This window comes from Lynx rufus, unplaced genomic scaffold, assembly GCF_022079265.1.
Source record: "Lynx rufus isolate CCGP_SWC_20201006 ecotype Redwood Valley unplaced genomic scaffold, mLynRuf1.p SCAF_6, whole genome shotgun sequence".
Lineage (NCBI taxonomy): Eukaryota > Metazoa > Chordata > Mammalia > Carnivora > Felidae > Lynx > Lynx rufus.
Window position 1 is genome coordinate 80,327,938 of NW_025814878.1, and position 27,430 is coordinate 80,355,367.

At 36.4% G+C, this 27,430-nt stretch overlaps 1 protein-coding gene across 1 annotated transcript in view; it reads right to left on the bottom strand.

The window, feature by feature from the left end:
• The window catches only part of KCNQ5 (potassium voltage-gated channel subfamily Q member 5), a 516,838-nt gene that overhangs the window by 403,323 nt on the left and 86,085 nt on the right, over positions 1-27,430 (bottom strand). The window lies entirely within an intron of this gene.

Below are 27,430 nucleotides of genomic sequence, written 5' to 3' on the forward strand. Positions count from 1 at the left end.
TTGTTGCTTACATTCATAATTAAGAAGATATCAAATATCACAGTTAGTGAACATAAAAATGTATCTTTTTCTATCCAGGTTCTGGACCTTAAGGTCATGAACCCTTAAGCTAAGGACAAGTATTAGAATTACAAAATAATATAATCCTTAAGAGATCTCAAAATCCACACCCCATCTCCTTCTAGGCAAGGTTTACAATACAACATATCATCTTTTGTTACTATAAGTAAAATGATTTGCAGTTCTGCCAGGTAGAATCAAGTCATTTTATTACTTTGGGCAATTACTATAGGTATATGTAATACATGGTATGTATTAGTTTCAAAGAGTATAATATAAAAGGATGCTGCATTGGATCTCAATTTGTAATCTAAAATGGAAATTTCTAACTTTTTCTTTATTCTTATACTCAAAATTATATTAACATTACTTTGAAGGAAAAGATGGTGCTCCAAGATTCTGCTTAGATTTTTAAAAAGCACTTAGCTAAATTTGTCCAGTGTAGTTGTTGAAGAGGAAGAAGGAAAAACAAGTCTAAGTATCTCTATTAAAAGCAGTGCAAACTTTGTTTTCTTTCACCATTGCTGCAGATTTAGTTCAATGACAGCTACCATTAGTATCTGTCAGCAGATCCCTGACAGAGGGGGGAAACAGTGACTCACCCTTGATCATTGGCATGTCTACTCTGGTTCGTCTGAACTGTCTCCCAATGCTTTTAGAAACAAGGTAAAAGTTTGACAAGTCCCACTGAGAGAATCAAGAGGAAGAGAAGAGTTGTTATCAAGGAACCAGGTCTTAGGGCAAGTAAACAATAATGTAGAATTTTAAATAAACTGGCAATCAGAAACAAAGGGAATGATCTTGGTGAAATTAGTCTATGTCATGCATTTGGGGGCTGGGAGCAGAGGTATTCCACAGAATTTTCCCACAAAATTACAGAGAAGTTTCAATAATGTCATTGTTGTGGGTTAAATTATACCCCCACCCCCCTGCAAGGATATGTTGAAATCTTAACCTACTGGACCTGTGAATATGACCTTATTGGAAATAGTCTTTGCAGATGTAATATAGTTAAGATGAGGTCACACTGGGTTACAGTTGGGCTCTAAATCCAATGACTGGTGTCTTTATAAGTAGAGAAAAAGCTGGAGAGAGAGACACGGAGTTACACAGGGCAAGATGGAGGATAACAGCCACGTGCTGACAGAGGCAGATTGTAGCATTGACTCTATAAGCCAAGGAATACCAAAGATTGCTGGCAACCACAGGAAGCTAGGTAGAGGCAAGGAAAGATTCTTCCTTGGAGTCTTCAGAGGAAATATGGCCTTCTAACGTTTTGATATCAGACTTCTGGCCTCCAGAACTATGAAAGAATAAATTTCTCTTGTTTTAAGCCACCCAGTTTATGGTAATTTGTTATGGCAGCCCTTGAAAAAGAAAAAAAACCACTTCCTTTAAAAAGAGTTGGAAATTCACTATGATTGGCATCAAGGTGACACCTAATTTCTGTCTTAAAAAGTTGCTTTAATTCCAAAGTAACATAAACTCAGTTTAAAGACAGCATGACTGCAATATTCTCATAAATATAAGGTTAAAATTTAGGAAAATTAAGTTATAAGTACCCTACCTGATCTTAGCCTTGACTGCTGCCATGACTGAATGACAATGCTGAACACTGGCAGTGGCTCCCAGAAATTGCAATGAGTGTGCAAGTTACACACATTTATTTGATTTAAACATGTAATCACTTATTGATCTGATACTACAATGAATTGCTAAGTTTGGAGAGCATGATGCAAGCAATTGACTACAGTTGACAAAAGAAGTATGGAGTACCCAATGATTCCCTAACTAATCTTTACAGTTTTAAGGAGTGATCGCACACATTGAAATGTGCATAGTTTCCAAAATTTCTGTCATTGCTAGACTTTTAAATGGTAAAGCGATAACACAAAGTGCAAGAGAAACAGACACAAAAAGCTGAGTCATTAGATTAAAAGGCCCTGATATTTTCACAAAAACAATATAAATGTACTCATTGAGAAGAGCCCCCAGATCAGAATTTCTGGAAGGAATTTTTCTTCTCTGTATTTCAGTGCATCACTTCCTCTCCAGAAATCCATGCCCCTTCTATTTTTCAATATCCTGTTCTTAATTCATGTTTCTCAAAAATCTTCCTTATTCTAGCTGTAGGATTCCTCAGCAGGGGTGGTGTCCCTCTACCTTTCTTCATACTTTTTATCATATAGATATAGATATATAGATATTTGCACTTCCCCTCTTGTCTCACTGGGAAGTTCATGGTGGCCATATGACTTGCTCTCGCCAATGAAATGTGAGAATTGGCATGTCATTTTGGGGAGAAAGTTTTAAGTGCCAGTGCATGATCTGCCCGCATCTTTCCCTCACCTTCCCTCACCTAGTGATTGTGGAAGCACATATTAGCATGGAGCATTCCTTAGCCTGAGTCTCATAAGATTACAATGAGCTCAACTTCTGTAGATGTGAAGCGTGAGAGGGAAATAGGCTTCCATGTTTCTTTTTTTTAATTTTTTTTAACGTTTATTTATTTTTGAGACAGAGAGAGACAGAGCATGAACGGGGGGGGGGGCAGAGAGAGAGGGAGACACAGAATCGGAAGCAGGCTCCAGGCTCTGAGCCGTCAGCCCAGAGCGGGGTTCGAACTCAGGGACCACGAGATCGTGACCTGAGCTGAAGTTGAACGCTTAACCGACTGAGCCACCCAGGCGCCCCTAGGCTTCCACGTTTCAAGCCATTGAGATCTGGGCTTAATTTTTCTTTTGTTATTGCAGCAAAACCTAGCCTATCAGGAGAGATACAATAACAAAACTTCACACTGAATCCAATACTTTATTTCCATCTCAGTTAATACTTCTCCATAAAATAGGCATGGTTTAGATTAGAATTACCAGGTCACCAAACAGAAAGCTAAGGCTCAGTGTTATGAATCTGGTAAGAATACAGACCATAGAGTTGAATCCTGTCTAGCAGTCTTTCCTTTATAATATGCTCATGATAGATACAACATGAATATAAGCATGGTCTTAATAGCAAGGGCAAGATCTGGATTTTAAAAGGGCATATGTTTATTGAAGAATCATACTGGTATGGTTACTACTAGAGATGTTAATAAATTGAATTTGTGAAATTGCTATTATGTTCTGTTTTCATCCATTGTATTGTATAATAAAAAATAAAAATAGTTTTGTATTTACTACAAATTTATTTAAAAATTCAAATTTTGAAGCTGCATGGTAATGTTAGATTAAGTTCCATTAAAGCTCTGTTAACATAATTAAATTACATTTTAATGACTAAAATCATAAAAAATGCTTAATAAAATTCATTATATTATTAATAATTTAATAATTATATTTAATAATATTTGGACTTTTTACCAGTAGAGAAAAACTATACCCTACTGATTACTGCTTTTATGTATACAGTTACACTTCTTTCCATACTTTGGTTTTTAAATCCTCTATTGCTACATTTCCTAAAATCAAGAGTGCATTTCAGATCAAAACACAACTAAAGTAGTTAGAATGATCAAATGTTTTTGCAGAATTTTGTGTAGAAGAGACAGAGTAGGCTTTAACCTGGACAATTTCAAGATAAAAATATTACTGGTTGGTTTCACCCTAAAAAGAATTTCATATTCCAGGTTTTGTTGACTGATATTTATCTCAAAGAAGCAAGAATATTTCCGGTTTCTCTTAGGGGCATGGAAATAAGCAGACGCCTACACTCTTTGGGTCTGAAAGTTAACCGCAGACTGGGGGCCAATCAGACAGCTGCACTCTACTGAGTACGTTATGTTCATCTCTGCATTTGGATTTCATTTGAAGTTTCTCATGAAAATTCCAACTCAAGGGCATGGCCTCAAAAGACCACCACTGCTACTTGTTTCTAAATGTCCCTGTAGTGTCCAAACTCAGCTTATCTGCTCATTAGGAAGAGTGGTTTTTTAATAAAATCATTGAGTTCAGGTATAATATTCATTGTATTTTATCTGAAAAGTATTAATTTATATTAGTAATAAAAGCATATCACCACCAAATCATAAATATAAATAACCAGATATCAGTCCATGAGCTACCTGGAAATCTTGAGCAGATTATAGAGAACTGTGGTTATTTATATCAGATACTGCAAAGAAAGCTGATCTGTAGGACAGCTGATATAAATAGCAGTAGAAAGAGGAGCAGGGGAAGTCACATTTGTATATGTGAACAGATCAAGTAGAACTTTTGCAACCCTTATGAACTTTGAAAACTGTTTCCAAGATTGCATTACAACAGCATCTATTATACAAGGGAAGTTTTACTGCACTAAGTTTTAAGAGAAATACAAATTCTCTGGTGATCCTTGAATTGCATTGCATTAAATATTCAAATAACCTATTACAATGAAGGATACTGAAGCTATCTTCTAATCAGCCTTGCACCATTACTCCACCCCTAGGGAGATTTCATTACTCACCCCTCACCCTCACCCGGATCACTCTAGATTATTTGACAACCAAGTCTAAAATTCATTCACAGGCCAGGAACCTTCAGTTCTTCCTTACTGTATAGAAGTAGTTGAGAGCCAGTGGCAGCTATGGGCTGAATGGCAGGGCATGAGGGGGTGGGATGGGAGAAGAATGGGGTGTGAGAGTGTGACACAGTTCTTTAACCAGATGGTATTAAGTTGCCCCTAAAACTAAAACAGAAGATCATATCCTTCAGAGTTGGAGGATAATGGAGTTAGATTTGTCTGCTTTTCTAGCAACTGCCACATTTCCCATTCTTTCCTGATGTGCTCTTTAAAGATTTGCTTCAGCAAATGTGTCTTTTCAGGTTTTGTTTTTTCTGTGCATCTATAGGTATTTCTGAAGAGTTCTTTAATTCCTACTTCAGCTGCAAGGGATAAACCAAATTTCCTTTTATTTTGCAGCTTTATAATGTATGAAGACCATAATGACATCTAAGGTTTATTTTCCCTATTCTAGTGCTCCAAAGTTTTGCTACTTAAACTGAGGTCTGTGGATCAGAAGCATCAGTACCACTTGGGAACTTGTTAGAAATGCAAATTCTCATCAACTCCATCCTGCTAACCTACATTTTAATAAGATTTCCAGATGATTCAGGGCGCCTGGGTGGCGCAGTCGGTTAAGCGTCCGACTTCAGCCAGGTCACGATCTCGCGGTCCATGAGTTCGAGCCCCGCGTCGGGCTCTGGGCTGATGGCTCAGAGCCTGGAGCCTGTTTCCGATTCTGTGTCTCCCTCTCTCTCTGCCCCTCCCCCGTTCATGCTCTGTCTCTCTCTGTCCCAAAAATAAATAAACGTTGAAAAAAAAAAAAGATTTCCAGATGATTCATATGATCATATATGTTTGAGAAACAATGCCCTAGGAGATATTTGGACTCTTGCTTCTGCAGCTGAGAGACTTTGTATCATGTGCCCTTGGGACTGTCTTTCACAGGCTACCTCCTGAGGGAAGTAAAAAGTCAAGAAGCACCATCCATTTCATTATACCAGTCTTCCTGGTTATCTGTTACTATTCAAAAGGCCCCAGGAAAGGAGACATTGTGTGATCTCGTGTGACTTTTAAGACCTTAACCACGGAGCTCCCTTTGAGAACCCATTTACTGGACAATCTTACATCCCAGGTTAAGCCAGGCAAGGTTCAACTTATTGCCAACTCAACCTTCCTGAACATCTGGACTCTTACTTCCCACCCTCAGGGAAAAGAAAAGCACACCACTGCCTCTGCCCAAACTCCCATCAGAGACTCTCTTCCCTAACTTATAGATGACAAATGTCATCCTCGCCATTCTAAAGAGAAAGCCCTTTAATGTTACTTTAGGTACAAGTTTAATTATACTACAAGCCCTGGAACATGACCTCCATCATCACCAAAATTCCTAGGTCTCCCTCCTGAAAGATACTCAATTCCAGCATGAATTAATTCAGAATTAGAGGAAACGGGAAAGGACTGGACAAGGACACAGAGCTGACAAGAGTTAGCAGCTACAATCTCTGGGGTTCTACCTGGAGTTCAAGATATAAGATGGCACCAGTAGCTTCTTGAATCTTTCAACATACAATTCTACCTCCTAGAATCTTTACTTCCTTTGCATAATTATGTTTGGAAAAATCTTCACCTGCCCTTTGATCCTCTCTCAGAATTTCATCTCCCTTATCGGCTGGGTGAACAAGGCTATATCTTCCCAACTACCAACACTATCATAAAACTGCTGCTTGTACTTTGTCTTTCATTGAGAATATCATTTTTAGCCTTTAAGGCTTGTAACGGTCCTCATCAACTCAGATGACCTCTGCAGACTGATTCATAGACTCTACTTCATAGACTACAACAGCTGCCCATGACAAATTTATCATTTGCAGAGAATTTCCAGTTACTCACTAGTTGTAGGATCAAGACAATTGATCTTGGCAGTTACTCTAAGTTTCTTTCCTCTTCTCAAAATGATTCAGGCCTGATCTCCCTCAACATCCTTCCCCAATTTGTTTCACTACTAGGTCATTCATTTCCTAAGATAAGGTCCTCTTATTCATCTAGTATTTCTAATACCTTGAACTGACAACTAAGAGGTACTCAATAGACATTTCTAAACTGAAGATAATTGGAATGAAAAATCTAGGGTGGCTCTCTGAAGATGCTACTGTATCCAGGGAAGACATCAAAACTTATTGAGAAGGACTACTTAATAAAAATTTAGAAAAATTATTTCTTTGGTAAGTACTTCAGTATTTTGGTGGCCCATATCTGGATTTCAATCAGGTGAGACCCAGAGCAGAGAATCCAGATAAGTTGTGCCTAACACCTCACCCAAAGAAACTGTGAAACAATAAATTTATGTTGTTTTGAGTCACTACATTTGTGGTAATTTGTTACATTGCAATAGATTACTAATACAATAGCTTAGGCTTATAGTGCTGTAAATACTCTTAAAATACAAGAGCTAATTTTATTTTTCTCATTTTATAGATTTATAGTGTATGAAGCAGACTCTGAATGACATCAATTCCGGGGACCATAAAATCATTAGTAGAAGAGCTGCTGTAAGAATTAATAGCTTCTCAGCCCCAAGTTCTCGGCTCACTGAACATACCATCTGTAGCTCTGTTGCCTTCTCTGACAGAGAAACAAATTATTTAGGGGGCTATGATGTTCTTTTTTTATTTTTAAAGTTTATTTTTGAGAGAGAGAGAGAGAGAGACAGAGCACGAGTGGGAGAGGGGCAGAGAGAGAGAGGGAGACACAGACTTGGAAGCAGAGCCCGACATGGGGCTCAAGCTCATGAACGGTAAGATCATAACCTGAGCCAAAGTCGGATGCTTAATTGACTGAGCAACCCAGGTGCCCCTACTCTGATTTTCTTTAAATGTTGTGTTTGTAAGAGAGGTGTCTATGTTAATATTCCTAAGAAAGAGTATGTTTAAAAATGAAATTTAGTAAAGCAGCAAAGGCTCAGAGTTTCTGTTAGGAAATGAAAGTTCAGAAGCAACAGGCACTCAGCAGAGTAAAACCAAAATGAGCAGTGGCAAGGCCACTGATAGAACAGGATGTGGTAAAGTTTACGTTTTTTTTCCTCTTGTGTCTTATTTATCAGTCCCATATAACACATCACAAATGGTGGCTTCAATCCTTCAGATGGAGCATTAGCGTCAGGCTTTTTCAGCAGTTACTCCATGGAATTACCCAATGATTTCTAGAATTCCCTATAATTATCCCTGATTGCAATTCTTATATTAATCCCTAATTTCTTTTTAAATATTTCAAATAGACTTTATTTTTTAGAACAGTTTTAGGTCCACATCAAAATTGAGCAGAAAGTAGAGATTTCCCATATAGGCTTTGCTCCACACTTGTACAGCCTCCCACACTGTTAACATCCCCCACCACAGTGGTACATTTGTTACAATTGATGGAACGGACACATCATTATCACCAGAAGCCCACAGTTTACATTAAAGTTCACTCTTGGTGTTGTACATTCAATAGGTTTTGATAAATGCATAATGTCATGTATCCGTCATTACAGTAACATATAGAAGTTTCACTCCTCTAAAAATCCTTTGCTCTATTTGTCCTTTCCTCCCTGCAATCCCCAGTAACCACTGATCTTTTTGGTGTCTCCACAGTTTTGCCTTTTCCAAAATATCATATAATCGGAATCATATTGTATGTAGTCTTTTCAGATTGGCTCTTTTCACCTAGTAATATGCACTTAACTCTCCTCCATGTCTTTGTATGGCTTGATAGCTCATTTCTTTTTAACAGTGAATAACATTCCAGTGTCTGCATGTGCTACCATTATCTACTCACCTACTGCAAGACATCTTGGTTGCCCTAATTCCTTTTAAAAATATGTTTTCCATGCTACCATGCAAGTTCTTGTAGTTTACCATGGAAAGTAATATAACAAATGCAATATAACAGCAAAAAGGAAAACAAGGGAAGAAAAGGTAGATATTCTAAGGAATAAGTGAATTGAAAACCTTATCACTTTATTTGCATACTGTTTTGAATATACTGAAAAATCTTAAAAGGCTACAGTTGAGAACCTAAAGTTTAATGTAACATTTTAGTGTATTTATAGTCATTTAAGGAATAAAATTATATTACACATGAGAATATCTGAATTCTATAATAGAATGTAGCCTCTGAGAATTGAAAGCAGCCCCAGAACTCCTTGTCCAGGTGAGTGAAGCTTCAGGTGCCAGAGTTGTTTTGAATGTGAAGGACTTGGAGGGTCAGTGTCCTCAGTCCTCTTGCATCGACAGATTACTTTTGCCCTCTAAGGTAGTATTTGAAGCTTTTTCACCCAGATTGTAAATAATACATTTATGTTCTCCATCTTCCTCCTTTCCTGCTCCCCTCCCCCATCTGTCTCTCTCTTTCATAGCTCTACTACAAGACTCGCAGGATAAAAAAACACCCTCTAACACCTACCCAAGCTTTCCCTCAGGCCCCCTCAGGAAGCTGCTTCTAACTCTGATCAGTCTGGTGGCTTCCAAAAAGAAAAAAAACATCATCTATATTTTATGGAAGCCCTTTGAATCCAAAGGCAGAGCCTGTGTCTTAATCATCTTTGTGAGCCCTGTACAAACTGTGCCCTTTGGGGATTATGCTTTAACTCCTTACTGAGGTTCCTTAAGTCTAAAGAAGGAAAAGAGAACATGTGACCCAATTCCCCTTGAAAACATTTTAAAGTTAAAAACTAAAAAACCAAAAAACCCAAACCCAAAACAAAACAAAACAACCCAACCAAACAAAGCAAGTGGTAGAGAAGGGGAGGCAAACTATAAAACAGACTCTTAACTATAGAGAACAAACCCAGGGTTGCTGGAGGGGAGGTGGGGAGGGGGATGGGCTAAATGATGATGGGTTTTAAGGAGGGCACTTGTGGTGAGTACTGGGTATTGTATGTAAGTGATGAATCACTTACATATATTGTACTCCCGAAACTGTTACACTGTACGTTAACTAACTGGAATTTAAATAAACAAAAACAAAAACCAAAAAAAAAAAGAAAAGAAGAAAAACTAAAAAAACCAAAGCAGTGATTTCCAGCTCAGATTTTGCTGAACACTAGATTGTTTTAAATGATTCTAAAATCTAAAAAATAATCAAACTGCACTCACTTTATTCGCTCTCCTATTTTCTTGTTGGTATTTTCCTTCTCCTTTCTCACTGTGCTTTGAGGAGAAAATGAACAAAATGCTCTCATTGTGGCAGGGATTGAAGGTTGCCTTCCTGAAATCAATCTTTCCTTTCTCTCTTAGTAGCAGAATCTCTACTTGGGAGCATCCCCTTGCCCAGATGTGGAGCGGGAGGTTAAAAAAGTGAGGCTGTGGAAGACGGTTGGCTTAGCTTGGTGGTGCACATTTTTTGCCCTTCTCCTCATTCTTTGTCCTCATCCCTGAAATGTGCATATTGGTGAGAGCTTCATCAGCCATCTTGAACCACGAGGCAAACTTGAAGATGGAAACCACGCACTAAAGATAGTAGTGGAAAAAGAAACAAGAAGACTGGATCACTGGTGTTCATGAAATTACCACACCGAGGCTGGAGTGTCAACACCCGGAACTCATGTATAGGAGAGAAAAATAAACCTTTATCTAGTTTGAAGTCATTGTTATTTGGGAGAGCTATTATATGCAGCCAAGTTTAATTGATAAAATTCTTAGATCTACTTCTAAATGACAACTGTTCTGCCTTCTGTGGCCTTTCTAAATACATTTTGCTTTTCCCATGTTGTGTGTTCCAGACAAATCTGGTGGCTTTCATTGGACAGGATGACAAAAGCTAGTTAGCACCAGGTATGCTACACCTCCCACCTGTCCCCTTATTTGCACTTAAAAGTTTCATCTGCCTTCTTACTACATTATCTGTTTCTTCTAATCCAGCAGGAATCTAGATGTAGAGCTATGATTAAAACAGCTAGCAAGCCCTTCCTTCTCAGCATCACATATGTTAAGCCATACATAGAATTAGAAAGAAAAGTACTTAATCAGAAATGTATGCAAACCACATGAAGGATTTGAAAACGCTTCTAAAAGACATAAAAGACAACCTGAACAAATAGAAATACATACATGTTCTTGGATAGGAAACTCACCATAAACATACTCTTCTTCTCAAAGCTAATTTGTAAATGTAATGGCACCCGAAAGACGTCAGTATTTTTTTTTCCTTTGGAATGACATACAGTTATTCTAAGGTTTATATAGAAAAATAAACAAGAACATCCAGGAAAATTCTAGAAACAAGAATGAGGAATGAGTAATTCTACCATATAAAACATCCTAAAGCCTTAGTAATGAAACCAATACGAAACTATTACATGAATAGAGTTGTAAGCTTCAGGGAAAAAAATAAGGTTCAGAAATAGATACCAAAAACCAGAATCTTGGTATATGATAAAAGTGGCATTTCATACTCATGGAGAAAAGATGGACTACACAGTAAGTGGTATTGAGACAACTGGGCGGCCAGATAGATAAAAAATTGGATTTCTATCCTACACATACACTAGAAAATTTTTTTTAAAGGATCCGACTAAATGTAATAAAACAAAATAGTAAAAGTACTAGAAGAAAAGTATATGAGAATTCTTTTTATAACCTTAGAGAAAGGTTTTTCTGTTATACAAAATATAGAAGACATAAAAGAAAAATTGATAAATTAGGCCATACACTAAAGAAAAACAAATTTCTAAATAGTTTTTTTAGAAACTACAAAGTCAATAAATGTGAAAAAATATTTACAATTCAAATAACCTAAAAAGGACTAATTTCCTTGGCATACATGCAGCTCCTACAAAATACTTATTTACTGGGGCGCCTGGGTGGCGCAGTCGGTTAAGCGACCGACTTCAGCCAGGTCACGATCTCACGGTCCGTGAGTTCGAGCCCCGCGTCAGGCTCTGGGCTGATGGCTCAGAGCCTGGAGCCTGTTTCCGATTCTGTGTCTCCCTCTCTCTCTGCCCCTCCCCCGTTCATGCTCTGTCTCTCTCTGTCCCAAAAATAAATAAACGTTGAAAAAAAAAAATTAAAAAAAAAAAAACACTTTTAAAAAAAAAAAACAAAATACTCATTTACTGAAGATCTATTTAAGGCAATAAGACAAAATCCAACAACCCAATGAAACTTGGTCCCAGTCTAAGAACAGTTAATATAAATTTTAAAAAATACAAATAGCTCCTAAATATATGAAATCTGTTCTCCCTCATTCATAATATAAGAAATGCAACTTCATTTTTCATTTAGGAAATTGGCCAAATTCCAAGAATCTGCTAACATACTGTTGACAGGGCTATAGATAAAGAGGCCCTCTCTGTACTGTTAGTGGGAGTAATATTGTTAGAAATTCCACCAAAGGCAATTTGGTAGTTTCTTTCAAAATTACATACTCATAAACTCTTTGACTCAACATTTCCACTTTTGGGTTTTTTTTTTCCCTACAAATATACTAACCAATGTGCATAAAGATGGGCATACAAGATTATATATTGCAACATTATCTGTAATAGCAAAATATTTGGAACACCACAACTGTTTTTGATGGAGGACTAATTAAAAACTACGGTAGAGGCATCTGGGTGGCTCAGTCAGTTAAGTGTCTGACTTCAGCTCAGGTCATGATCTCATGGTTTGTGGGTTCAAGCCCTGCATCAGGCTCTGTGCTGACAGCTCAGAGCCTGGAGCCTGCTTTGGATTCTGTGCTTCCCTCTCTCTCTGTCCCTCCCCGCATTAGCACTCTGTCTCTCTCTCAAAAATAAATAAACGTTTAAAAAAAAACTTCTGGCTAAAAAACTATGGTATATCCATTAAATGAAGTAATACATAGCTCTAAAGAATGAGGGAGCACTTTCTGCACTGATACGGAAAAATCTGTGAGATATGTTAAGCGAAAAAAAGACTATTGTATAATATTTTTGCTATACTACAATTCTGTGTAAAAGAAAGAGATGAAAATGTTCACTCTATATATCTTCATATACTTTTTGATATTGGGAGGCTCACTTTATATCTTTTATATTTTTTGATATTTGGGCGATTAAAATATATTACGTATTCAAAAAATTAACCAAATATTTTTTTCATAAAGTAAAGGAAAGAATATGTATACATAACATTGAGACCTTTACAAATCTGGAGACCTGTGTGATTACGTCCTAGAAGATATCATATTAAAGAAGTATAAAAAATGCCAAAAATAAATTGAAAAAAGGAGTGTTTTCTTTCCTTGTCTCAAAAATCTTGATGCTTCTGAATACATTCAACAAGGCAAAAGTTGATACAACATCCTTTCCTACTTACCTAATTCCCAGGGAGCAGAATCAGTACCTAATCAAGAGATATTCCCTTCTTCCAGGGTAGGGAGACCTGGCAACATTTGTCCAGTGGGATTTCAGAATTACTATGGGCCAGTGATGACAATGTGCCTCTCACTGTCACTTTTTTTGAATGGACTGTTCATTGTGGCTATCCTGTCCCCATTTCACAATTATGTGTTGGGAGAATGTTTCTTATGGGGCAGGATTAGACAATTTGTCTTTGAAATTCACAAGTCTTCAGATGAGGAGAAGCTGCATCTAGAACTGATATAAATCATAAAATCCTGGACTTTGAAGCTGACTCCATAAATTAATGATAATTCTGGGATGTTTGGGGAAAGGAGATTATTAGAATGAAGGTATTTTGTGTGTGGAAGGCACGTAATTGTGATCTAGAATGTAAAGCATGGCGAACTGCATCGTTATTACCAGTTCCCAACTTTTCCCCATAGCTATGCCATATGCCACATGATTGTGCAGAACCTCCCACTAGAATCAAAGCATATTTTCTTTCCTCTTTGGTGTTAGGCTTGGCAATGTGATTTGCTTTGACAAGCAGAATGTTAGTGGAAGTACATAAGTACGGGGTTAAAATGTTCTTGGCTTGTTGGGCTTTGGCACATTTGTGCTGCCTTTTACCATAAGAAGACAATGCCTCACATAGCTTCTGATCCAAGGAAGATGGAAGAAAGATACAATTGACCTAAATCAAACATGCAACTGAAAGCCAAGCCTAGTTAAGGGCAGTTTATAACAGCAAAATTTGAACTGGCCCCAACAAATGCATGAGAAAGAAATAAATGCTTCCTGAATGCTCCTGGGGATTAGATAATCTATTATCCAGTATTATTGTGGTAACAGCTAATATCTAATTAATACCAATCTAGGAGTATGAAGAATTACTGAGGGAATAAAAGTTGCTAGAAATTGATTCCAACTTATTTCAAGGGCAACTGTTAGGAAGTCATTGCTATTTGGTACATGTCTACAAAAGTCCAAAAAGATCCAGAAAAATTGTGAAATCAAGTGGCTGCTTCACAGAAAATAATAGGGAGTCTCTGAGAGGGAGGGGGCACTGAGTACCTAAATGCATTGAATTTACATGTAAAAATATTTTTATTTAATATTAAGAATAATGTTTGGGTAGTATACAATGAAAATCTTTTTCTTTTCTTTTTTTTTTTTAACATTTATTTATTTTTGAGACAGAGAGAGACAGAGCATGAACGGGGGAGGGTCAGAGAGAGAGGGAGACACAGAATCTGAAACAGGCTCCAGGCTCTGAGCTGTCAGCACAGAGCCCGATGCGAGGCTTGAACTCACACACCGCGAGATCATGACCTGAGCTGAAGTCGGACACTTAACCGACTGAGCCACCCAGGCGCCCCTATACAATGAAAATCTTAAACAAAAACTGGAAATCATTACCTCAGAGATGGGCTTAATGTTTTCCCATAAATCTTGATCAAAATAAAAAGTAGAAATCTCCAGCCCATGAGCTAAAACTGACTCTATGTGAGATGTTACTGCTCAGAACAGTTAATGGCTCATCCCTGCTGCCCCTTGGCAGGTTATACTAAGATCCTGCTGTGTTCCAATCAGCATATGATCTATCACAGTTAAACAATGATAGTTAAAACAGCTCCATTTCAAGAAAGCTTTTCCATGTGTAAGGACTGAGCTGATTAATATTTTGAAAAGAAATTACTTTTCCTGCATGCCATGAGTAAGTATGATCTGAACAGCTTACCTTTAATCAACATGCCACAGAACTTAAGGCCTTAATTCTGCCTTTAGTCTCCCTTCCTCTATCTTAGGTAGGGCTGCTATTACAAATTATCATAAACTGGGTGGCTTACATGTCAGATACTTATTTCTCGCAGTTTTGGAGGCTGCAGGTCTAAGATCAAGGTGCTAGAACATCCAGAGGGGCTGTTTCCTTGTTCATAGACAGCCATCTTCTTCTTTTTTTTTTTTTTTTCTTTTTTTTTTTTTTTCAACGTTTATTTTTGGGACAGAGAGAGACAGAGCATGAACGGGGGAGGGGCAGAGAGAGAGGGAGACACAGAATCGGAAACAGGCTCCAGGCTCTGAGCCATCAGCCCAGAGCCTGACGCGGGGCTCGAACCCACGGACCGCGAGATCGTGACCTGGCTGAAGTCGGACGCTTAACCGACTGCGCCACCCAGGCGCCCCGTAGACAGCCATCTTCTCATTGTATCCTCATATGATGGACAGCAAAGAGCCAGAGTGAACTCTTATGTCTCTTCTTATAAGTGCACTGATTCCATTCAAGAGTGCTCCACCTACATAACTTGATGACCTCCCAAAAGCCCCACCTCCTAATATCACCACACTGGGGGTAAGGATTTCAACATATGTATTTTGGGAGAACACAGTCTATAACATTCTCTTAATTTTATTCCTTGCTGGTTTTTCTTTCCTTTAACCACAAGATAGAATTGAAAAGAGTGTGTGTGTGTGTGTGTGTGTGTGTGTGTATATATATTTGTATTTATTTTATATATTTTATATTTAATAATATATATTATAATATTAATATATATTTGCATTCAATAACATTTCATAATCTATTTTTCATTGCTTTCTAATCACCCTACCAGCTCCCCTTATTTGCAACTCCTACATTGACCAATCACCTTTGACAAGAATTTTAAAAAGTGCCCTGTTTAATTTTAAGAATGAAATTTATGAAAAGAAGAAGTCATTTGTTGTGAGAAACTGACAATATTAAAAAACAAGTTTTATCCACAGTTTGTAAATGCTTTTTCTCCGATGAATTTAAGGGATAATGTTATTAAGTAAAAAACTTCTTCTTTACCAAAGTTAATATTTTTTTAGATTATGTGAGATGAGAACTTTTATATACAATGGATCCCTTTACAAATTACTTTGGAAATAGGGCATTTTTGGAAACTGTACTTAGAAAGAGATGACAATGACATATTCGTTTTTCTTACATAATAAACTGTCTGATAAATTATATCTGAGTATATAAATTATTTTCACTGTAAAATTTAAATATTCTAGTCTAACATGGGATTCTTCCTAAGAATAAAAATAACCAGGTTATACTATATTTGGTAATTAAAAATGATTCTTATAGAAATTATTTTTTCCTACTACACTTATTAAAGTCAAGCCCACTTGACTTTAGTCAAACGTATATACTACTTTTACTACTTAAATTAATTAGTGACATCCCCACTACCCCATCCAGCAATCGATATGATCAATTCATCTTTTGGGAAACATAGGAAAAATGATTGCTACTTGAACTTCATTAAATATATTGAGTTTATACATTTTTGGAATATATATTTAAATATTAAGAGTTGATTATAATTCAGTGTTATTTTGTCACCAACTAGGTTACAATATAATTCATATTGCATTAAAAAAACTATTTGAGAAGATACTGTGGTTCCCCTACTAGCTAATTTTTTCTGTTCTTTTCTTCTTTCTTTTCTTTCTTTCTTTCTTTCTTTCTTTCTTTCTTTCTTTCTTTCTGCTATGATTTAGATTCTATTAGGTGAATTTTAAAAACAAACTGTTTAGGGGAAAAGCAGGGAAAATTTTTTAAGTAAAAATTCATCCTTATTTTAATACTTAAGACATCAATTTCAACATTCTTTAAGATTGTATGTAAGCCAATTTGACAATAAATAATATTTTAAATTTTTAAATAAATGTAAAAAAATAAAAAAACCAAAAAATTGAAAAAATAACATTCTTTAAGATAAGTTGTTAATTTCATAATGGATGAACTAATACATTAGGATTATATTGAGTTGTTTAAATTTGTTAAATGTAACCATGTTATAAGGTAAAACATAACTCGTATTTCTGCTCTGAAATCTATGGTAAATTAAACAATATATTTTCTATTTGGCTTCAAATACCTCTTTTTAATGAGAGAGACCCATAAAGAGAGGGCACAGATGGACATTTTGCACAAGCATGAACTGTTGCTTATTCGTGAGTAAAATCACTCTCACCAAGTCTGTAAAGTAGTATGGTTTTCATTCGGCACTGCCTCTTAATTCTCCGCCATGGCACTCGTGCACTGTGGTCAAAGAGAACACGGGGCTATAAATCTCTCAACAGGGCAAACACTTTCTATTTTGTCAGATGAAGTCTCCATTTCTCATTTTAAATTCACTTACTGTGTGTGTGTGTGTTTAAGTCTAGAGTTAGTGTCTCCTTAAGGCAAAATGAATGATTTTCCAAGGCACTGGGTCACTAAGAAAGGTTTCCAGGGAGGGTCTGTAACTACTGTGACTGCCATTTTATATTCTAGGAAGAATACACAAAAAAGAGACTATCCCACAGGATGAGGGATATTCCCAATTGTCTTTTAAATTTGATCCCTTAAATTACAAAATTAAGTCTTTGAATAAAAGTGGCCAAAGGAATAAGAGGAGGTAATCTTTCCTTGCTTTAAAAATAATAAATGACAAAGGGTGAATTCTGAGTCACCTATTTAGTACATTTCAGTACACTTTTTTTTATAGGAATTAGTTTCATTTTCCTTTCTTGCTTTTAATGAATGGCAAAAGCATTTACTACCAAATTTTCCTAGCATTCTTGTATCATATTTCCTTAGTGATATGAAGCTATTTTATAAGGCTTAAATAAAAGCAAGTAATTCCAAGTCTCTCTAAAATAATTAGAGGACAACCAGGGAGAAAATATCTATATGAAATATATAAACATGTATAGATAAAAGATGCAAATAAGCCTGAGTTTCTAAATAAGAAATCATGTCAAAAGAAACCCAATTACTTAAAAATTTTATAACATTAGCAGACAAAGGAAGTGCAGAAGATGTAATAGATCTTAATTTTAGCATAGTCGCTCATGAACTCTCATTTGAAAAATGAATTCAAATTAGCTGGGATAAGGAGAGCTCTCGTCTGTACTAAAATAGCATGAAAGGTTGTAAAGGGAAGGTAATGATGAATGGCAATGTACTGAATCACGGTTTTTTTTTCTTGCAAAAATGGTTCCAAAATCTAATGTATTCAATGTATTTAAAATACCAAACTATTCATACAATCACCTGAGATGAAAGAGAGGAAGGAAAGAAGAAAGGGAGAGAGGGAGAGAGTGAGGTAAGAAGGGAGGGAGGAAAGAAAGTAGCCAAGTTTTGTGTTTCTTGCACACTTTTGTCATTTGAGTATTGCACCAACAGCAAGCCCTAAAAGCTTGTGGGACTCATAGTCTGTAACACATCTGATAGCAAAGCACCATATATTAGACATATACCCAATTTTCTTCCTCCCATTTATCTTATTATTGCCATATATAAAGTACCAGGAATATCAAGATTAATAACAGAATAAAGACAAGTAAAAAGAAAATTGAATAACTGATTCCCATTAACAATGGTTAACATGTATTCAACTCTCATCATGTTCTAGGTGCTAAGATTTAAATTGATCATTTGACTTAATCCCGAAATCAATTTTAAGAGGTAAATACCATTATTATTCCCATTTTACAGAAGAAGACACTCAACTTCTTTTTTTTTTTTTTTGAAGAAACTCACTTTCTTTCAAGACAGCCAGTAAATTGTGAAGCCAGAACTAAAACAAAGTCTTCCAAAATCATGCTCCTTTCATTATTTCACTTTGCTATTATTGTTACTGTTGTTTTATTATCATGCTTATTTCCATAGAGTTAACAGATACAGAAAAAACCACAAGCACATTAAAATTTAAACAGTGTGGTTGAATAGCCCTTCAAGATGATAATCAGAGATACGCTGAACGATACTTCATATTATCACCAACACATTTAAAAGTCATTACTCTGATTTAGCTACCATGCCAATTCACTTTTATGTGAAGCATCTCTAGACTTCATGATCCTATGAGGTTGACAGAAATAGACACTGAGACTTAGAGGGCTTAAGAAACTTCTCTAAGGTAGTTGTGGTAGAATCAGGATTTACATCTAGGAGTTCTGATTTGAGAGATTTTGTGCTTACCCATTCCTGGATGCAGGCTTTCATTATCGGGTGCACAATAAATTGCACAGGTCCTGATTGCCTTAGAACGTCAGAGAAGGGAAAATAACTCCTGGCTGGGAGGATCAAGGAAGGTTTTTATGCAAATAGGAGAAAGGATCTTTGAAAAAGTGGTCAAATAACAGACAGAAGGAGAACACCAACAACAAAAAAGAACATGCCAGGTAGGTGGCAAGTGAGCACAGCTCAGAGATGAGAAAGCATAAGACTATGTTCAGGGAGAGGGCAAGGACCACCAAGAGAGGAGCCAAAGACTAGAAAAGATGAGTACTTGGAGAAAACAAAGGTATTCGTTTTCTATTGCTGCTGCAAGAAATTACCACAAGTAGACTGGATTAAAATAGCACATATCTAGTATCTTATGGTTCTAAGATTATAAGTCCAAAATCACTCTCACTGGGCTAAAGTCAAGGTGTTAGCAAGGCTGGTTCCTGCTGGAGGCTGTGAGGGGAGAATTTGTTTAATTTTCTTTCTCAGCTACTAGCAGTTGCATGCCTTCCTTGGCTCAGTACCCCTCCCTGCCATCACTTTAATCTCCTGCTTCTATCTTCACATATTAACTGATACTCCTGCCACTCTTATAAAGACCATTGTGATTACATGGGCTCACCTCAATAGCCAGGATAATGTCCACTGCACAATCCTTAATTTAAGTACATCTGCAAAGTCCCTTTGCCATATTCTAAACTCTACTTCTAGATTCTAGATATTAGGACATGGACATCTTTTGGAAGACGTTTTTCAGCCTATCACAAGACTAAATAGGCAAGTTCACACAACCTGATGGCCCTCCTTGCCAAACTGGAGAGTACCAAGAACTACTAAAGATTATTTAAACAAGGAAATTAAAAGTAATATTTTAGGTTGACTAATCTGACATTTAGGGTGATTCATCTATAGCAGTGGTTCTCAATAGTTAAGAGTGTATAAAAATCATACTTAGCTTGTCATAAAACAGATTCCTGGACCCCTTCATCATTAGAGATTCTTATTCATTGGGTCTGTTGTGGAGTCCAGGAATCTTCCTTTTTTCAAATGACCACCCAAGTGATTCTTATGCAGATGTTCTAAGATCGTGCTTTGAGAAGTGCTGGTCTATGACACTTAAATATCCTTTGTAAGTATACACTCACTTCTTTGCCACTCCATGCAGAGAATCAGATCTGGATTAAAGAAAAACAAACCATGAAAATCAAATGCATACTTAAACCTATTTACAAACTTGTTTGTAGGACTTACCAAAAATCTAAAGTAACCTTAATACAACAAAAAGTCACTATTTTAAGTATAAAGGGAGAAAATCTCCTTGTTTTATATAAAGGAGAAGAAGGCATATGATAATTGTGCATCTCTCTTATTGGACACATTACTGTAGGCCCAGCATTGTTCTCAGCACTATTTAACTCAATTCATTTAACCCTCACTCCATGGTTATTATTATAACCATTTTATGGATGAGAAAATTGAAGTTTAGGGGAATTAAACAGATTGTCCAATATTACAGCCAGAAAATGATAGACCTGGTATTTGGTCATTGTCTATCTGGCTTCTAAATTTATACACTTCTTACTTTGTGGCTTTCTCCTCTACAGGATGCTAACCCAAAGGATAGTAACTACTATACTCATAAATTTAAATATGAGTTGTATAATCATTTAATAGATATACTTGATTCTCTCTAAGAAGGAGAAGAAATAAGAGTGGAGAGAGAGAGAGAGAGAGAGGCAATGAACTAAGAAGCAGAGGCTGGGGTTTTATCCTGGCTCTCGGAGCACTATCTCTGCGATCTTGAACGTAGTCCTTCATCTTCATGGTCTACATTTTCCTGACCTGAAAACAAAAGGACCAGACAAAATAATCTCTAAGACCCTCACTGTTTCAAACTTCCAGGAGGTTCATGATTATAGCACTTATGAGTCACATCAAACATCACATATCACTCCACACTGATTTGATCATGGTTTCCTTGAAAAGGGACTTGCACATATTAGCAGAAACCTCTTTTGCTGAAAAGTGGCTAAATAAGAAAGAAATTGAAGAAAATTGCATGCTCAAAACTTGCCTAGAATCTGTGGGAACAAAGGGAAAAGAAAATATCCTTTACCACTTATTCCAAGAATACAGCAACATGAATAATATGATATAGTTGAGAGTAAAGGAGGAAGCAAAAAAAATTCTTGGAACAGACAACAATTAATTTGATAGATTCAAAAACTTAAGTGAATGCAGAGGAGTCCTGCCCTAGGAGTCTTGTCATCTCTCATTTTAGGTAAAATATGAAAAAGCATCCATTCCATGACAGATTAAAAGCAGCAAACCTACCAGAAGGTTAAGTGAGCTGTGCACTCACTTTTATAGAAGTAAAAAGCAATGGAGAAAATAGTAAGATTATAAAAAGCTGACACAATGACTCAAAAGCACAGGTTTTGAAGCTCCTTGGTATGGGGCAAAGGACACTCCAGAGACCAAATGGTGGAATGATAGTGAGCGCTGCCTTGGATGCCAGACAAATACATGGATTTGGATCAAATCTCTAACACTGACTCAACATTTACTGAGTCACCACCAGGCTTTACTTATACATCAGGCATAGGAAGGATGGGAATTAAGAGAGAGAGGAGATTCTTGCCACATTCTTCAGTAGTCTGGGACAAGGGTGAAAGATCCTGGTTGTATGTCATAAAGCCAGCAGGGCCCAAGATGAGGGTGTCAGTCCTTAAGGAAGTGCCTTGGGAGAGGTCTGGAGAACTGCTGCCAACACTAGAAGGTTCTGGAGATGATGCTGACTGAGTAACACTGTGCTGCCCAAACCCTGAGGAATTGTTCAAGGAAGCAAGGGAGTAACCAGAGAGACAAGAGACGAACCAAGAAGAGCTACCCACAAAGGGCCCACTGGGCCACCACCACCAAGAAAAGATGCCACCTTCATAGGAAGGACATCAAAGCAGGATACCACAAAGTTATAACTTTAAAAATGTGTATGACTTTGGAGTCACATGGACCTGGTTTTGAATCCTGACTTGGCTTGGTCGTTCAGTACCCAGATTTTTCACGTAAAATATCTGCCTCATCTCATTGGTGTGAGAATTGAATGAAATATTGCTGGCACATAGCTGGACTTCAGTTAGTTAATTTTTTTTTATTCTCTTGGTTTTTCATTACATAAGAAGTTTGGGGTGTACTCAGAGGAACATATGAGAGAAGAGGCTTCCTAGTGGGGTTATTTTGGGAAGTAGCAGGTAGAATGGAACTGCAAGGGATGCCTAATGTCTTGGAGAGATCTCTGCTTCTGTCTTCCATCTCAGTGTCCTTCATCTTTGGGGAAAGGAGACTATAGTAGTCTTTCAAAATACTTCTCCAGGGGAAGAATAATACTTTTCCATCTGAAACCTAGCATAGTATAGGGGTCTAAAATTCTGAGTGGAGTTCAGATACCTGCTGGTACATACAGGGCAGGATTCCAATTTATCCACCGAGGTTGCATGTTTTAAGGGAGTACAATTATGTTTTGTTCATCTTTGTATGCCCTACAGATCCAAACAAATAGTAGATGCTTAACAGTTTTTTAACGAATGAATGAATGAATGAATATCCTTTCCTCTGATCCCAGTAGTATCTCTTTTTCACTGATTCCATTTTACAACCATGTTTGAACCATTTCTTAGAAGTTATTTTTAGAAAACAAAGCCAGAATATTTTTGCATTTCAAATTTCTTTAATGTATATTTATTTTTGAGAGAGAGACGACAGAGAGCATGAGCGGGGGAGGGGCAGAGAGAGAGGGAAACACAGAATCCAAAGCAGGCTCCAGGCTCCCAGCTGACAGCACAGAGACCAACGCAGGGCTCAAACTCATGAGCTGCGAGATCCGAGCCAAAGTTGGACACTTAACCGACTGAGCCACCCAGGCGCCCTGATTATTTTTATATTTCAATACAAAAAGAGCAACTGATGAAATACTAGTAATTACAAAAGCAGGCTTAAAATGGGACTTATGTTGGGGAGTAGGGAGAAACTCATTTTTTTGTCCTTCCTTCTCTGGGCACCCCCCAAGTATGTGAAAGGATTTCAAATAAGACCGTAAAAAGGAGCAGAAGGGAACAATCTCAAGACCTGGCTTAGCTCCCAAATCTTCAAGTGAAAAGCAAGATAAAGATAAGGCAGCTGCTGCTGAATGCCACCAACTGCTGATGGAAAAGTGGCAAGCAGAGTAGGCAGACCAGCAAAGGATGAGGCCCACGTTTGTGACATAACTATTCAAACTCTCTTAGAGATCAGTTCAGAGGAACTCTTTTATAAGATCCCAGTTATCAAAAGAAATTTAGAAAAAAAAAAAGTAAATGCTTGCTGCCAGGGCAACCTCAGTTTTTCAGGAAAGCTACTCAAGGGAAATTTTTAGCAATAGAAAGCAAGGAAGAAGAAAGGGTTCTTTATAGCTCTTAACCAAAACCAATTTGTAAAAACATACGGGTACTCCATGCATGAGGCACTGTGTATGTTTTGGGGTGGCTGTAGGGATTGGAAGGGGTACACATATAAAACACAGTCTTTGCCCTCTAGAGATTTACAGCTAAGGATTGGCAGTGTGATGTTTGGCAGAAAGACAGTCATGCGAGGTCATGCTAGGGAAGACTCCAAGGCCAGATTCTAGCTACTGTTGTTACTACTGTAGTGCAACAGCTGAGTGAATATCTACTCAACAAATGGCCTTTAATTGAAATAATTTTTCAAAAGCCTTCTTAGTACTAGAAGCATTTTTCATGTTTTTAGAGAAATTTTTCATGTTTTTAGAGAAATTCATTCATGAATGCATAAACAGAAGTATTCACCCAGTTTTTATTTCTGTGGTTTAAATACACATTAAAATATCTAGAGGCAGCCTCATGGAGATGGATTTTAAGTAGAGACTTACTTAGGTGATGCTCTGTCCATTACTCTTTAAATATGTGGCTAATACTAAGATTAAAAGCCCAAAGCCTGTAGCCTTTATTAGATAATGTACCAAAAATAAGTGTTCCTATACTAACACTTCACATGTATTATTTTCTAAAAGCATATGTCATCCAAGAATGACCTCTCAGTGAAGACATTGTTTGGCAACTCCTGAGAAATCCAAAGTGGTCAACCATTCTTCTTAAGCAAACCATTTTAACACTGGTGAAAGAACATTAGGTGTTAGGCATCCAGATTGTCTAGATTTGCTCAAACTGGGTAGAAAGCACTCTCTTTTGTGATACAGTTTACGAAGCTCACCAAATTATGCCAGTGAGACTCCACTGCTTTGGGATCATTACTCACATTTTGTCAATAGTCAAAAACAATGCTCACAAATACATTACAATATCTTCAAGAATCATCATTTGCCCCCACTAAAATGCAAATTATGTGGGAGCTCTATTTTGTTTATAGCTATTTTCCCAGTCCCTAGAACACTCTTTGGCTTATAGTAGGTGTTTAATAAACATTGTGTAGATAAAATGCATAAATGAATTTAAATTGCCGCTTTGAGGTAGCACTGGGGAAGAGTGGCTAAAGAAGAAGAGGTTTATATGTTTTATGAATAAGCATCCCTGCAATCTCTTCTTTAAAGATTGCTTTTGTTAAAATATAATTTTATCTCGTTTCACCAAAGTTGAACATGTCTCTCAAATAACATTTTTAGAAAACCTAAAAATGACAAATTGTGTGTGTCTGACATCTGACATCCATTCAAGAGACAGTAATTGAACACCTACTATATAATGAGTAATATGACAGCCACAAAACAGTGAACCAAACATAAGTGGTCTTGTTTATGCCATAAAAACGTGAATATAAATTTAATCTTGCGGCTATAGACCCAGCCTTTACAAAATGTGGTGCCCAGAATTAATTCGCACAAAGTAAAGCTTCTGTTGAGATGAACAATTAAAGACCATGGAGAAGCCTCTAAAGCAGGTTTTCACCCACTGCATTTGGTATTGCACAAAAGCTAAATGAATATTCAACTAAGCAAAAAACCTTAAAACAAAAAGAGAAACATTTAAAATGCCTCCTTGATGCTAAGAATAGTTATTCACACTATTATGGTCGTTCATTCATAAGTAAATAAATGAATAAAAACATATGACTACATGCACATACCATACCTTATACGTCCAAATAATTGATTTCCTTTATAAAATAGTTACTTTATAAGGTTATACGTTCATTTATTCTCATGAATAGCCTTTTAAGTATTTCAAAATTACTTTTTAATTTCCTTCGGAACTGTGTCCCATTCTTTTAAATTTACTCAAAGAATGAATTTTATTGTGGGAGGCTATAAAAGGATATTTGGAGTCCCTTATGATAAACAGCATAAATAATTAAGGTGGGCAATGGCATTTGGGTTAAGAAAAAGATGCAACTGTAACATACTGGAAATTTTTTTAATGTGGTTCATAATTTGGTTATAAAGGCAAAACCAAAAGAAGAGCTCTAAAATAATTTTGAACAATAGCAATATCACTTGAGTAAATAGAAAACTTATTATGGTAACTATTAAGATCAACTCACATTGTCTTACTGAAATGTATTTTTTTTTTAATTTTTTTTTTTTCCTTCAACGTTTATTTATTTTTGGGACAGAGAGAGACAGAGCATGAACGGGGGAGGGGCAGAGAGAGAGGGAGACACAGCATCGGAAACAGGCTCCAGGCTCTGAGCCATCAGCCCAGAGCCTGACGCGGGGCTCGAACTCACGGACCGCGAGATGGTGACCTGGCTGAAGTCGGACGCTTAACCGACTGCGCCACCCAGGCGCCCCTGAAATGTATTTTTGAATCTCAATACCTTATCCCTTAAAGATGCATTTAAGACTTTATTATTTTTTTCCTAAAGAAATCAGACATAGGACATTGCTGCAAATCTTTCAAATGACATACTTTGAAGTGAAATATAATTTTAATAACAGAGCTAAAATAATCCATGAGCCAATAAAATGTATTCAAATTTTAAATAATGGGATCTATGTCCCCAAGAAGGTCTATAGGAAAAGAAGAATTGACCTGTGTTTGAGCTGATCTAGTTCTTTAAATTCAACTTAGATTTCCCCCCTCCACTACCAATTCTTTATATTACTTCTTTTAATTTTTAGGTAGACATGTGTGGTTTATTATCTATTTGTTTGTGTAAGACCCCAGATATTAAGCCTTCTAAATGCTTTTTTTTTTTAAGTAGGCTCCACAGAGCCTAACATAGGGCTTGAATTCATGACCCTGAGATCAAGACCTGAGCTAAGACCAAGAGTCAGACACTTAACCAAATGAGCCACCCAGGTGCCTCAAGGCTTCTTGATGTTTTCATATCATTTAAGAGTTCTTTAGAGTAGAGGTTTCATTTATTAGATGACTTTTGTAAAATTATCATCATAAGTTCTTATAAATATGCTACTGTACTTTCTTCAAATATGTGTGCATATTTTATAAAAATATTTGCATTAAATAAAACATCAGGAAGGATATGGAAAGTTTAAGACACCAAAAGATTTAAATTTGAACACTACTGTGTGAGAATATTAAAATGAGCTTATCAGCTATCTTTTAATCTGTTATTAATCATATGACATACTTTACATGTGAAAATTATCTATCTATTAAGCAATTATCTATTTCTCAAAATTAAAATAAAACATAAAATCCACTGCATTATTTTTTCTATGATACACATAATGTTTCTGGGCATGGACTCTCATGTTACAAGTCAAATGTTCTCTCACTGTATTTCATCCTTAACAAACTGTACAAGAGTTCTTATTGACTTGAAATAGGTGCTTAATTATGATCTCAAGCATATTTCCACGATTTTACATGTAACAATATAAAAGTGATTATACCACAAACATCAATCTTGAACTTCTGAATTTTGATACACGCTATGGAGAAAAATTATTTGTAGATACAATATTTCTCAAGACTTGAAAAACTGAGATAATATTAGGATATTCAGATACTATGAAATAATTATTCTTTTTAAGAACTCAGTAAGAGATATCATTATAATTTCATAGTATTAGATTAATCAACATTAAAATACAATAGCATAAACCACAAGAATTATTTTTAAGATCTTTTATAAATGTGATTTTATAATTGATTTCCCCTTTTTAATTTATATGTGTCTATATTTGAAAGTAAGCCATTCTGCAGGATGAATAAGTTCTAGAGATCTAACGTATAGTATGGCACCTATAATTAACAACACAGCACTGTGTACTGGAAATCTGTTGAGAGTAAATATTAGGTACTCTCACCACACACACACAGAAAAGGTAATTATGTGAGATGGATAATTATCTTGACCATAGTATTCATTTCACTAGTATATATGTACATCAAAACACAATGTTATACATCTTAAATATATATATTTTTTGGCCTAGAAATAGAATTTACTTAGCAATATTATATTTTATGTGGATTATTTGAGAGGAATAAGTTAGCCACTTTACTCTCAAATTGTCTGGTTCAACTTCACAAAATGTG